This window comes from Petaurus breviceps, unplaced genomic scaffold (assembly GCF_028583685.1).
Source record: "Petaurus breviceps papuanus isolate PSGF00001 unplaced genomic scaffold, PetGlider_PUasm1.0 90633, whole genome shotgun sequence".
In the NCBI taxonomy this organism is placed as follows: Eukaryota; Metazoa; Chordata; class Mammalia; order Diprotodontia; family Petauridae; genus Petaurus; species Petaurus breviceps.
The window spans coordinates 6,464,037-6,476,164 of NW_027187293.1; positions in this window are offsets into that span (position 1 = coordinate 6,464,037).

Consider the following 12,128-nt stretch of genomic DNA (forward strand, 5'->3'; position numbering starts at 1 on the left):
GCACTGCCAGCAGCCGGAGCTGCTGGGAGCAGGACTTTCTGCTGAGCACTGCCAGGGGCCGGAGCTGCTGGGAGCGCTCTTCCAGGACGCTGGGTGGTTGCTGTGAGTGGGGAGAGGAGGACCTTTGCCTGAGGTAGCCTGTTCTGTTTTAAAGGCTTGAAAATGTGGGTGCTTTCTACTTTATCTACCTGTGCCAATGTCATAACTACTCTGATGGCTTTTACTTTCTGGTTTTGGGACTCAGTCTTTTGGTATCTTAATAAATTTTCTAGTTTATTTCCCCAAATGGCAAACCTGACGTATTTTGTGATGGATAATTATATCAGCATATTTGTAATCTCTATAGGCATTGTGAATATGGCATTGCTGATACATTACCATGGCTCAGACAAATCACTAAACCTACAAGTTGATGATGTGTACCAATGAAATTTCCATCCTGAAGAAATATTCATTTTTCCCCATAAAAAGGATATTAGTGACATAGAATGTGAGTTTTATAATGCAAGTAGAAAAAATATAAATATTTTCAACTACAACAGTAATGAAATCGATTATCACTGGTAACCCTAGGAAAGCATGTCATTTAACTGCCTTATGACTCTATGTACCATTCCTTTTACTTCTTTAGTCACTAGTTTTTACGTGTTTCCTTCCCCTAAAAGAAATAAGCTTTTTGAAGGTAAAGCCTTATACATTTGTGTCTGCAGTACTTAGCACAGAGCTTAGTATGGAGTAAATATTTAAATGCTTTTCATTTATTCACACCACAAATATACATGGAAGCTCTCATCAACATATGCATCCACTTTGTACCCCTCCCCAACTTACACCTTTCTTGACTTGGTTCAAATGTTCAAATATATTTAGATGATTATAAAAGAAGTCTTGAATATCCAACTGGATAAATGATAGTTGACTATATAGAAATGGCAATGTGTGCTTTCTCTTTAAAAAAAAACATTGAAGAAAAAAACTCACTAAACTTAATTCTTAAAACTACACCTTAAAATTCCTGAAATGCAAAGTGTTTCCACTGTATAAAAGACTACAATGCTGCTGTTTGGATGTGATAACTTCCTGCTTAAAATCGACACAGTTTGGGATCACTAACACTAATAGAGCACTTTATTATTATTATTTTTTCTTCTCTGTTCTGTTCTACATCTGCTGAGTCTCTTTTATGTGTTTGCTTTTGTATTGTCAAAAGACTCTGCATGAAGATGAAAAGAACTTTAGGTCCCTTATGGTAGAATCAATAACAAGGAGCTAAAGTAAGCCAGGAAAAAAAAGGATTAAGAAAGTAGATAGTGTCATAAATTGCAATCCTAACCCTTTGTAGTTGAGGGGCTGCCATACCTCTGGACTGACTGGAGTATTCTCAAGAGTCAGTCCTTTAAATGAAAAAAGTATAAAAGAGCATTCTCCACTCACACCAGATTTAAACAAGACATCAATTGTGTTTCCTAAGTGACTGGATGCTCCTTCCAGACAAAAGTTCATTTTTTAGTCCTTTTATATTTCACTGAGGGAATCGAGGATACAGATCCAGGAAACTAGGAGGGACCTGTCAATGGCAGAACACTCACCAGGAGTCACTGAACTCAGAATTAGAAGGAACCACAGTAGTCACCGAGCACAACTCCAAATGAAAAGAATCACAATCATAACATAGTGAATAAGTGATCATTACTCTTCAATTTTAAGACCTCCAGAGGGTTACCTCAAGAACATTTGGACTGGGAAACAGCCCATTTCCAAGGTGACCATTTAAAACTCATGCCTATCTTGCAATGAATGTAGAACAAGATCATAGAATCAAGGAACATCACAGAAGGATGGAAATTTGGAAGATATTTTGTTTGCTTTTCAACTGAACAACAAAATTAAGCCTTTGTTGGAGATCTCCAGACAAAGTAATCTAATAGAATGTAAGTTCCTCAAGAGACTGATTGATATTTGTCTGTGTCCCCAGTGACTAGCAAGATAGCCAATGAAGAGTAAGTGCTTAATAGATGATTATTGATTGACTGACTAATTGAGCCTTCTATTTACCTAAGCATACCATCAAAATTTTCAATAGTTCTCATAGTTTGGAAGTATTTTTTCTTATGCAGCACACACTCTCCCAAATACTCCTGCCACTAAGAACTACATCCCTATGAGGCCATTATTAATAGCTTTCCAAAGGGTCTACAATAAATTCTAAAGTTCTGTGGGCAGTAGAGGTTTGTATTTCTGATAGGATAGCTTAGAAGCCCCTACCAGCATTTTTCCCCATCATGATTATCAGCTTACATGAATTAGGCAGCATGATGCTTAGCTTTTAGAATAGGGTATTTGTTAAGGTAGTGAAGTAAAAACAGTACCAAGCATTGCCCCCAAAAGGCTATGACATGATCTCTCATCAGTATATACTTAGTCCAAGAGGCTCTGGGCTCAAGCTTAGAAGAGAACATTTGGCAAATGAGTAACTCCTAGGTCCTGGAAGTTCTTTTATCAGGATCTGTATATGTTTCCCTCACATTTGGTATAGAATTTCTGCTGGGTTACTTGCAGAGCTAGAAGTCTACTTTTCCTCATGACATTCAGTCTGCTTACCATTTAGGGCAAATGACAGAATGACCATCAGCATCTTGTTCCCAATACTATGCCCCTTAATCAAGTTCAAGTTTGTATTATGATTTTGGTTATAATAGCACACTGTTGACTTATGTTGGGCTTGCAGCCCATTAAAACTTCAAGATTGCTTTTACATAGGTTTCTGTTTAAACTTGCCTCACTCATCATTCTATATTCAGGAATTCAATTTTGGATCCTAAAGTTAATACATCTCCCTATTGAATTCCACTTATTAGATTGCTTAGTTTCAACTCCACCATCATCTTTATCATGACTAACTTAGCATAAATTCATCATCATGGAGATGGCTTCAGCTTTTTTACTTACACCTCATCAACACTTTTGGTTGTTTCTGCCTCTTTGATTGGAGGGCTTGAAATTGAAGCAAAAAACAAATCTCCCCATACCTTGCTTTCATGTGGGAGGGGGCTTGGAATTCCAGTCATCTCTTCATCTGCCACCAGGTTCTCTGCTTCGTTCCAAATCCATCATCATCTTCATCACATCCCTCTATTACACCCCATAACCTCTGGTGATCCCACCTATAAATTCACTTTTCTTTCTTTTCTGAATTGTCTTTCCCCATTGGATTGCTGCCTCCTTGAGAAAAAGAACTCATCCTTTTATATGCCCGGTGCTTAGCACAGTGCCAGGCACATAGTGAATACTTAATAAATGTTTATCATATCACACCATAGATTGATTTTGGCATTCTAGACTGTCAAGATCATCCCATATCCTTAATTGATTCCAGTGTTTTAAGTATCCTCAGCTTTCCAAGAACACTAAATTTGACAAGCTTATAACCAAAACCTTCTCAAAGTCATTGATAAAAGGGTTAAACAGCATTCCCTGGGGCACTACACTGGTGAGTTTTGAATATTACATGAAGATTGACATAAAACTTTTAATAAACACTCTTTTGAGTCTATCAATATAATAAGTTTTGAATCCATCAAATTATATGATCATCTAGTCCAGATCTTTTTATTTTTCTCAAAAATCATAGGAGTCATATCAATGAAATTTCCTTTATCTACCACTTATGTAATGCTGTCAAAAAAAGAAAATAATATTAACCTAATCTGTTCTGTTCTTGATAATGCTCTGCTGTCTCTTTATAATAACTGCTTACCTTTTTAGAAATTCACATGCCATCTTTTTAAGTCTATTTTTTAGAATTTTTCCAGAAATTAAAGTCAAACTCGGTGCCCTTTAGTTACAGATTTTGTTTGGGACATTTGTCCTTCCCCAGTCTCATAGCACTTCTACTGTGTCCCATGAACTTGCAATTGTCACTGATGCAGCAATCATATCTTCTATGTCTTATAGTTTGGGAAAGGGCCATGCATGCTATTTCTAAGTGGGCTTTATCCTGTGGTTGGCTAAATAAAATGACGGAAACTGAAATGGTAAAAGCCAACAGTCCTGATTTGTGCAAGGCACTAGCCCATTAAAATTTTCTCCAAACAGTGGTATGTCCATATACACACAAGTAGCTGCAAGAACAATTAATAGAATTTGTGAAGCCTGAGGATTTTCATTTCAGTTTTAGAAATAGATGTGTAACCTTGGTCAAGCAACTTGAATCAGTCAAGAACAAAGTGTTCTCATACTCTCTCCTTACTTACATAGGGAAATACTCCCTGTTAGCCATTTATGTTCTATCATTTCTGATACAGAAGTCTTTTCCTTGCCAGAGAAAATAAAAGGATAATAAGAATTAAAGAGTTCTGCTTTCTATCTTTGGTCAGATATTATCATCCCATTAACCCTAACCAGAAGTCTTCTCCTTTATTTGATCCTCCATTTCCTCTTAATATAACATACACAAAAATAAACTCTAGCTGATATGAACTAATCCATATTCAAGTAAAGAGAACCTGAAAACAAGATAAATAATGACTGCAAAATGTAATGGAAAGAACAAAAAAGAAAAAATATTACCAAGATTGGCTCCCAGGAAGACATGAGGAAAAGGCATCTTTTCCATTTTTTGCACAGTTGGGGATCTATGGATATGGAACAGTGTATATTGTCAGACTTCACTGATACAGTGGTTAGCTTCTCTGAACTTATTTTCTTTTCTTTTAAAGAATATTTATTTCAGGGAGGCTAGATGGTGCAGTGAATAGAGCACTGGTCCTGGAGTCAGGAGGACCTGAGTTCAAATCTGGTTAAGCTACCCGTGTAACCTTGGGCAAGTCACTTAACCCCAAATGCCTTGCCTCCCCACTCCAAAAAAGTAAAACAAAAAGAATCTTTGTTTCAAGTAATGACTCAATGAGTAAGGAAAGAGACAGCGTATTTAGAAATCAAGGTGATCCAAAATAAAAAGATATCAATAAAATACTTTAAATGATACAGTATATACATCTCCCCTAGTTTTAAAGAGATATACAATCTTACACTACACAGTAGAGACCTCTGATGTCAAAGAAAGAACATTAAACAATGATGTCAGCCCTTAGGGCTGAAAATGAATTCTAAGGAATGCTGACAGATTCAATGTTTATTAGGCAAATATTAGTGCCTCTGGTAACAGCAGGTGCAAGCAAAACAAAGATGTATATAGTACATGAACCACACTCTCAAGTACAGTTTGTTAGACTATATTAAAGAAGAGAGATATACAACACAAAACCTAAACAAAGTAAAGAGAGAATGAAATAAGTGCAAAGAAAAGTTAAAGTGTTATTAAAAATTAAAGTGCTATGAAGCATCATGGTAGGGTAGAATGAATACTACTTTGGGAGCCAGAGGACTTGAATGCACATTTTGGCCCTCTTGTTTCCTAAGTATGTGACATTGGGCAAATAACTTAATGTTGATGCACCTCATTTTCCTCATCTATGAAAAATGGGGATGGACTAGATGACCTATTGGGTCCTTTCAAGTTCTCAATTATGATTTGATAAAGAAGAGCTCATTTTTACTTGGGAAGAGGGGAAGAACATAAGGAACAAGGATGGAACAGCTGAAAAAGTTGATAAACAAGGTAGAATATATGGTGACCTTGAAGGGCAACTAGGTGGTTCAGTGGATATAGTACCAGGCTTGTGGTCAGTAAGACCTGAGTTCAAATTTGGCCTTAGACACCAATTAACTGTGTGACCTTGGGCAAATCACTTAATTTATATTTGCCTCAGTTTCCCAATCTATAAAATTGTTATAATAATAGCACCTACCTCCTAAGGATCTTGTGAGGATCAAGAGAAATTATATTGCTTAGTAGTTCCTGGCACATAGTAAACACTGTAAAAATGCAAGCTAATATTAGGTATTATTATTATGGTGAATTGCTATCTTCTTTTCATCAAACCTGACTGGTATTCAGTAGGTTTAAGATTGTGTTGACAAAATTTGAAAAAAAACTAGTAAATTTAGTGAAAATATTCAATAAAACCAGTTGTTTAGTGTCAAACCTGTTGTTTGTGCACAAAACAGTCAATTGATTGCTGTTTTTACTTTTCAACTATTTGTTTTGATATTATGTCTATGCTGCTGAAATGAAACTGATTTTCAAAAGCTATATTTAACTATTTCATAGGAGCACTGTACAAATTAGTTTACTTTTAATGGGACAGCAAACATTGGTTAAGCTACATAAGTTTCAATTGTTAACCACTCACAAACTTTAGCATCAGCTTCTGCTACTCAACACAGCTCTGAAAATAGTAAGTGTGTGAGCATATGTGATTTAACTTATGCTGGATTGTCAGTAATTGCCAAGTCTTCAGAATTGTAAATCCTACATAAAACTCAGCTGGATTTTTAAAAATTTGGTTGTTTTCCATCCTGACAGATGGGTGGTTTTAATATAGAGTCACTTTAAAATTAGAAATTATATGAGAGCTGTTCAATGGTAAACCAAACTGTAGTAAGTATACTGTCCATTAGAAAGAATAAATCCACTGCTGTCAACTTAGAAATTTTGGGAAGTTTGATTGGTTAGAAAATAAATCATTAACAAATGGTATACAAAGATCTTCACTCTCTTTTGACCTATAGGAGGTTGGACAAGTCTGTTAACTTCCTGGAATCTCATTTTCTTCATGTTAAAAATGAAAGGGTTAGACTCCAGCTTAAGGTGTTAGATTTAAGTTCTAAGTTCCCCTCTAGCTCTATATCTGAGCTATGGTCTTTGACAGGTGCAAATAAATAAATATGAATGAAAAGAACACTAATTTAAATCAATACATAATTATTGAATGCATTTTATATACTGTATTAAGTGCTGCAATAAAATGGCATGAGATATTGCCTCTGGCAAGAGACCAATAATTGATTGGGGACATATGACATATATTTAAAAAGTGACTAATAATACAAAGTACCAAATGCAAAGGACTGAAATATCAGCAGAGACAATAATTGTTACAGTAATCCTGAGGATATGGGCTGGAGTTTTCAGGGACATGGGGCTTGGACTCACGAGAAAAGAGAAATGGGTAGGACATCTCAAGCAAGGAGAATAGTATAAGCAAATGTTTGGAAATTAAAAATGTTCCCAAAGGCTATAGGACAGTGCTTCTAAAGACACATGTGGAAATCAGATAACGCTAAAGAGATTAATATGAATTACAGAGAACTCACTGAAAAACACAAATTTAATAATACAGATATAATAAAAATACAAAGAAGATGAAAGAATAACAGCTAATTTTATATATTTCCTTAATATTTACAAAGCATTTTAAATATGTAATCTATATGAATATATACATATCATACATCCATATAAATTTATTTGTATATATCTAATTTTATCCTTTAGTCCTCATAAAAACCCTGTGGGGAAGATGAGATAATTAAACTGAGGATGAGAGACATTAAGTGACTTTTCCAAGGTCATACAATTAGTATGCACCTAAGACAGGATTTGAACTGACTCAAAGTCCATGATTCTAGCCACTATACAACCTACCTGCCTTAAGCAACTGAGAATAAGTTTAAAAGTGTAAGAAAGTCATTGTCAGAATTGTAATAAGGGTCATCAAGTCCTGAATGAGTTCAAAATGGATATAAACAAAGGAGGCTTTTTGTTACCAAGAAATAGATCAATAAATGGATAAAACAACTTCTTGGAGTGGATGGGATGATAATGGATGACAAAATTAAACTTCTTGATTTTTATTTTGTATCTCTTTTCTCCTCCAAAAAGTAAGATCTTTGAACTGGGAAAGATAGAACAAAAACAAGTACATGGGAGTGGAGATATAAGACAAATGAGGAAAAATACATGTATTATCTCCCTGTCCTTGATAAGCCTTCCACAACATTCAGATGAACAACATCTAAAGCAATGGCATAAAATTCAAATAGGAACAGTGACTACTAAATCATATATAAGGATCCCATGCTGACTTAGCTACATATTAACCTTGTCTATATTCCACTGTATTTTTATTTATTTTGTTAAATATTCCCCAATTACATATTAATCTTGTTCAGATCTCACTTGGATATAATGCAGGTAGCCCAGGGATTATTAGCCACTTGTGTTCAAAAGTAAGGGGGGGGGGGGTTGCTAGGTGGTGCAGTGAATAGAGCATGGCCCTTGGAGTCAGGAAGACCTGAGTTCAAATCTGGCCTCAGACACTTAATGCTTACTAGTCATGTGACCTTGAGCAAGTCAAACCCAATTGACCTGCCTCCCCCCCCCCAAAAAAAAAAAACAACTAAACAAAAGTACAGAAAGAAAGTCAGATGTGATTATTATGTGCCTATGAGTGATTTCTGAAATAGAAAGTAAGAAAGGTACCAAGGGAGTATGGAAAGGCTAATGTCCCAATTATCAGAAGAGGACAAAATAGAGAACTGTCAGTTTGACTTCCATTCCAGGCAACACTCTAGAAAGTTTGAAAAGAAGGAATGGTTTGTGAACTAGTACAAAGGCAATCAGTGATTCCTAAAAAGAAAAATTAGGGGAAAAAAAAAACACAAAACTTCCTGAAGAATAGCGCATGCTAAATAATGTCATTTACTCTTTTTGACATAGCAGTTAGGCAGATAGATTGAGATTTCAGCAAAGTATTTGAACCATTTCTCCAATTCTCTTTCAATCCATCCATCCATTCATCCATCTATCTATCATCAAGCCATTAAGGTGTGTCTACTATAATTTTAGTAGTGTGATAGACATTAGGGATAAAAAACCAAGAATAGAACAGTCTTTATCCTCAAGAAATTAATAGTCTATCAGAGGATAATATGTACATACTCAATTATATAAAAATAAATACAAAGGAGTTGGGAAGAAAAGGCAGTAGTAGCTGGGGAGTCATGAAAGCCTTCATGGAGAAGGTAGTGCTTGAACTAAATCTTTGAGGAAGTAAGGGGTATTATGAGGTGAAAGAACACAGAGAACATCAGGCAAAGAACATGGCCAATGAAAAGGAACCGAGATGAGAGAGAATATGTGTGGAACAGTAAGGCTACATACAGCTGAACTGTAGAGGATGGGAAGAGTATTGTTCAGTGAAATCAGGAAAAATAGGGTGGGTACTGGTTGTGAAGGGAGTTTATATTTCATCCTAGAGACTATGGGGAATTACTGGAATTTAATGAGTAGGGAAATGACATGGTTAAAGCTAATCTTAAGGAAAATCACTTTGGAGGCTATGAGGATGATAGACTCAAGTCAAGGAAAGACATAAGACAGAGAGACAAATTTGGAATTGACTGTAATAGTGTGAGAAAGAAGTTATGACAGTTTGAGCCATAGGAGTAGCAGTATAAGTAAAGAGAATGGGATGGTTGCCAGAGTAACATCTCTTGAATATATGAAGATATGTTTGCAACTAACTGAAAATTAGAGAAATAGAGGAGACTCAGATAACAATGAACTTGAGGGCCTATTAGACTGGAGGAAACATTATTGGGGTCCTAAACAGAAATAAAAATGTTTAGAAGAGCAACATTTTAGGCTAGAGAGGAGGTGAAGATAATGAGTTCTATTTTCAGCCTGTTGATTTTGAGATGTCCTCAGGGCATCTCCTTTGAAATGCCCAATAGGCAGTTGCTGATAAACTGGAGAAATGTGGGTTATTCTATTTGGTAGATTTGGAAATGGTTGAATAATCCAAAGAGTAGTCATTAATGGGTCAGTGCCAAACTAGCAGGAAATTTCTAGTGAAGTGTCTTAGACATACTATCCAATTCTCATGACATAAAGGTTGGACCATTAACTAATACATTGGATGATAAGACTCCATTCAAAAACATCTTGGTGGCCTTAAAAGTTAGACTGAATAGAATATGAGGAAATTTAATCATGATAATCTCAAATTCTATCCTTGGATTAAAAAAAAACATATGAATGTTGGAGTTAGATGGTAGTTTAGTTGAATGCTTTAGCTGACTTCAAGACCAAAGTAAGACTCAAAATTCCAGATTTGAAAGGGATTTTTAAGACCTTTAATGATGGCAAGCATACTACATCCCAAAGTAAAACACTCTATTTTGGGATAGCTCTCTTATAGTTAGGTTTTTAGGTTTTCACTTAAAAAACATATATTTACCTCTTTGGAACTTATATTCACTATTCCTAGTTTTGTCTTCTGAAGCTAAGCAATCAATTGATTAATATTTATTAACTGTCTACTATGTACCAGACACTGCTAAGCATTGTAAATACACAGTGAGGCAAAAGGCAGTATCTCATCTCAAGGAGCTAACAGTATAATGAGAGAGACAACATGCAAATATACGCAAACAATCCAAAATACAAACAAATAGAAAATTAAGAGGAAAGGAGCTACAATTAAGGAGAGTTGGGAAAGGTGTTCTGCAAAAGTTGTAATTTAAGTAGATTAACAAAAGTCAGGGAAGTTAGTAGCTGGAGCTGAGGAGGGAGTGAATTCCAGATGAAGACAGTCATACAAAATGCCCAGAGCTGAAAGATGGAGTATATGGTTTGTAAGCAGAATAGATCTAATCTTACTTTACACATAGGAGCCCTTCAAAGACTAGGAGACAGCCATCATTTCCTTTCATCTGTAAGATAACAGTATTTTGGGAGCCTTTTGCCATCCTAGTCGATCTCTTCTGCATGCTGTCTAGCTTATCAATTCCCTTCCTGATGTATGGTATGCAGAACTTAACATAATAATTATGGTTATATGATCTGGCAAAGGAACAATGGCAGTTATCACCTCCTTAATTCTAGACATTAATGCTCACATGAAGCAGCTCCAAATCCCATCAGCTTTTCCTTATTGCCACAGTACATGACTCACATTGAAATTTAAGTTTATAAGCAATCCATATCTTTATTTTTTTGCTTTTTTTTGGATGGGCAATTGGGTTAAGTGACTTGCCCAATGTCACACAGGTAGTTTTTTGTGTTAAGTGTCCGATGCGTATTTGAACTCAGGTCCTCCTGACTCCACAGCCAGTGCTCTATTCACTGCACTACCTAGCTGCCCCACTGCATAGCTTTTTTCTGTGTAGTCATAGTTCCCCTGCATTGTTTTCATGAAGTTAATTTTGTTTTTGTTTTTGTTTTTATTTTTGCTTTTTGGAGGGGGAAGGCAGAGCAATTGAGGTTAAGTGACTTGCCCAAGGTCACATGGCTAGTAAGTTTTAAGTGTCTGAGTACAGATTTGAGCTCAGGTCCTCCTGACTCCAGGACCGGTTATTCACTGTGCTCTATTCACTGTGCCACCTAGCCTTGCCTGAAATTAATTTTTCTTTTAACTCACTCATAACACTTTAACTTATCCCTACTGTTTCACATTATTAGACTTGCCTCTAAATTATTTTGGATCCTGATGCCAAAACTGAATGTTTTAGCTTTTCCTTCAAGTTTTGTGTTATCTGAAAATTTGGTAAGCATTCATTTGGTACTTGAGAACAGATTTTATTAAAGACATAAGTGACAAAGAGATGAAAGCAATGTCTTCTTTTTATAATGTCAGTGGGAGAAAAATTTCAGAAGCATGATGGAAAAGGGAATGCATTGAGGGTAAACTTAGGCTGGGGCTTTGTAGTCCTCTTATAATTGATATTGATCAAGTTGGAAACGTGAATTAATCCCCATATGAAACTACTTCTGTGTGTAATTGACTAACAAGTATTTATTAAGTACCAGGAACTGACTTAAGTGCTAGGGATACAAAGACAAAAAAAAAAAAAACCAACCCACAGTCCTTGTCCTCAAGAGGCTTTCATTCTAATGGAGCATGTATAAGTAGGCATAGTAAGAACTTATGAAAAATTAATAAAAAGTTTTGAGAGGGTAGGTATTAGCAGTTTTAAGAGTAGGGATGGAATCAGGAAAGATTTCAAATAGAAAGGGGTGCTTGAACTGAGATTTGAAGGAAATAAGAGATCTGAATAAGTTGGGATGAGGAGGGAAAGCTTTCCAGGCATGGGTGATAGTCAATGTAAAACAATAAGGGCAGGAGATAGAATGTTACATGTGAGAAATAGCAAGCAAGTTAGTATGGCTATGTGTCTACTGGTGCATCGTACAAGAAAAGTAGAAAGGTCAGAAGGGACTA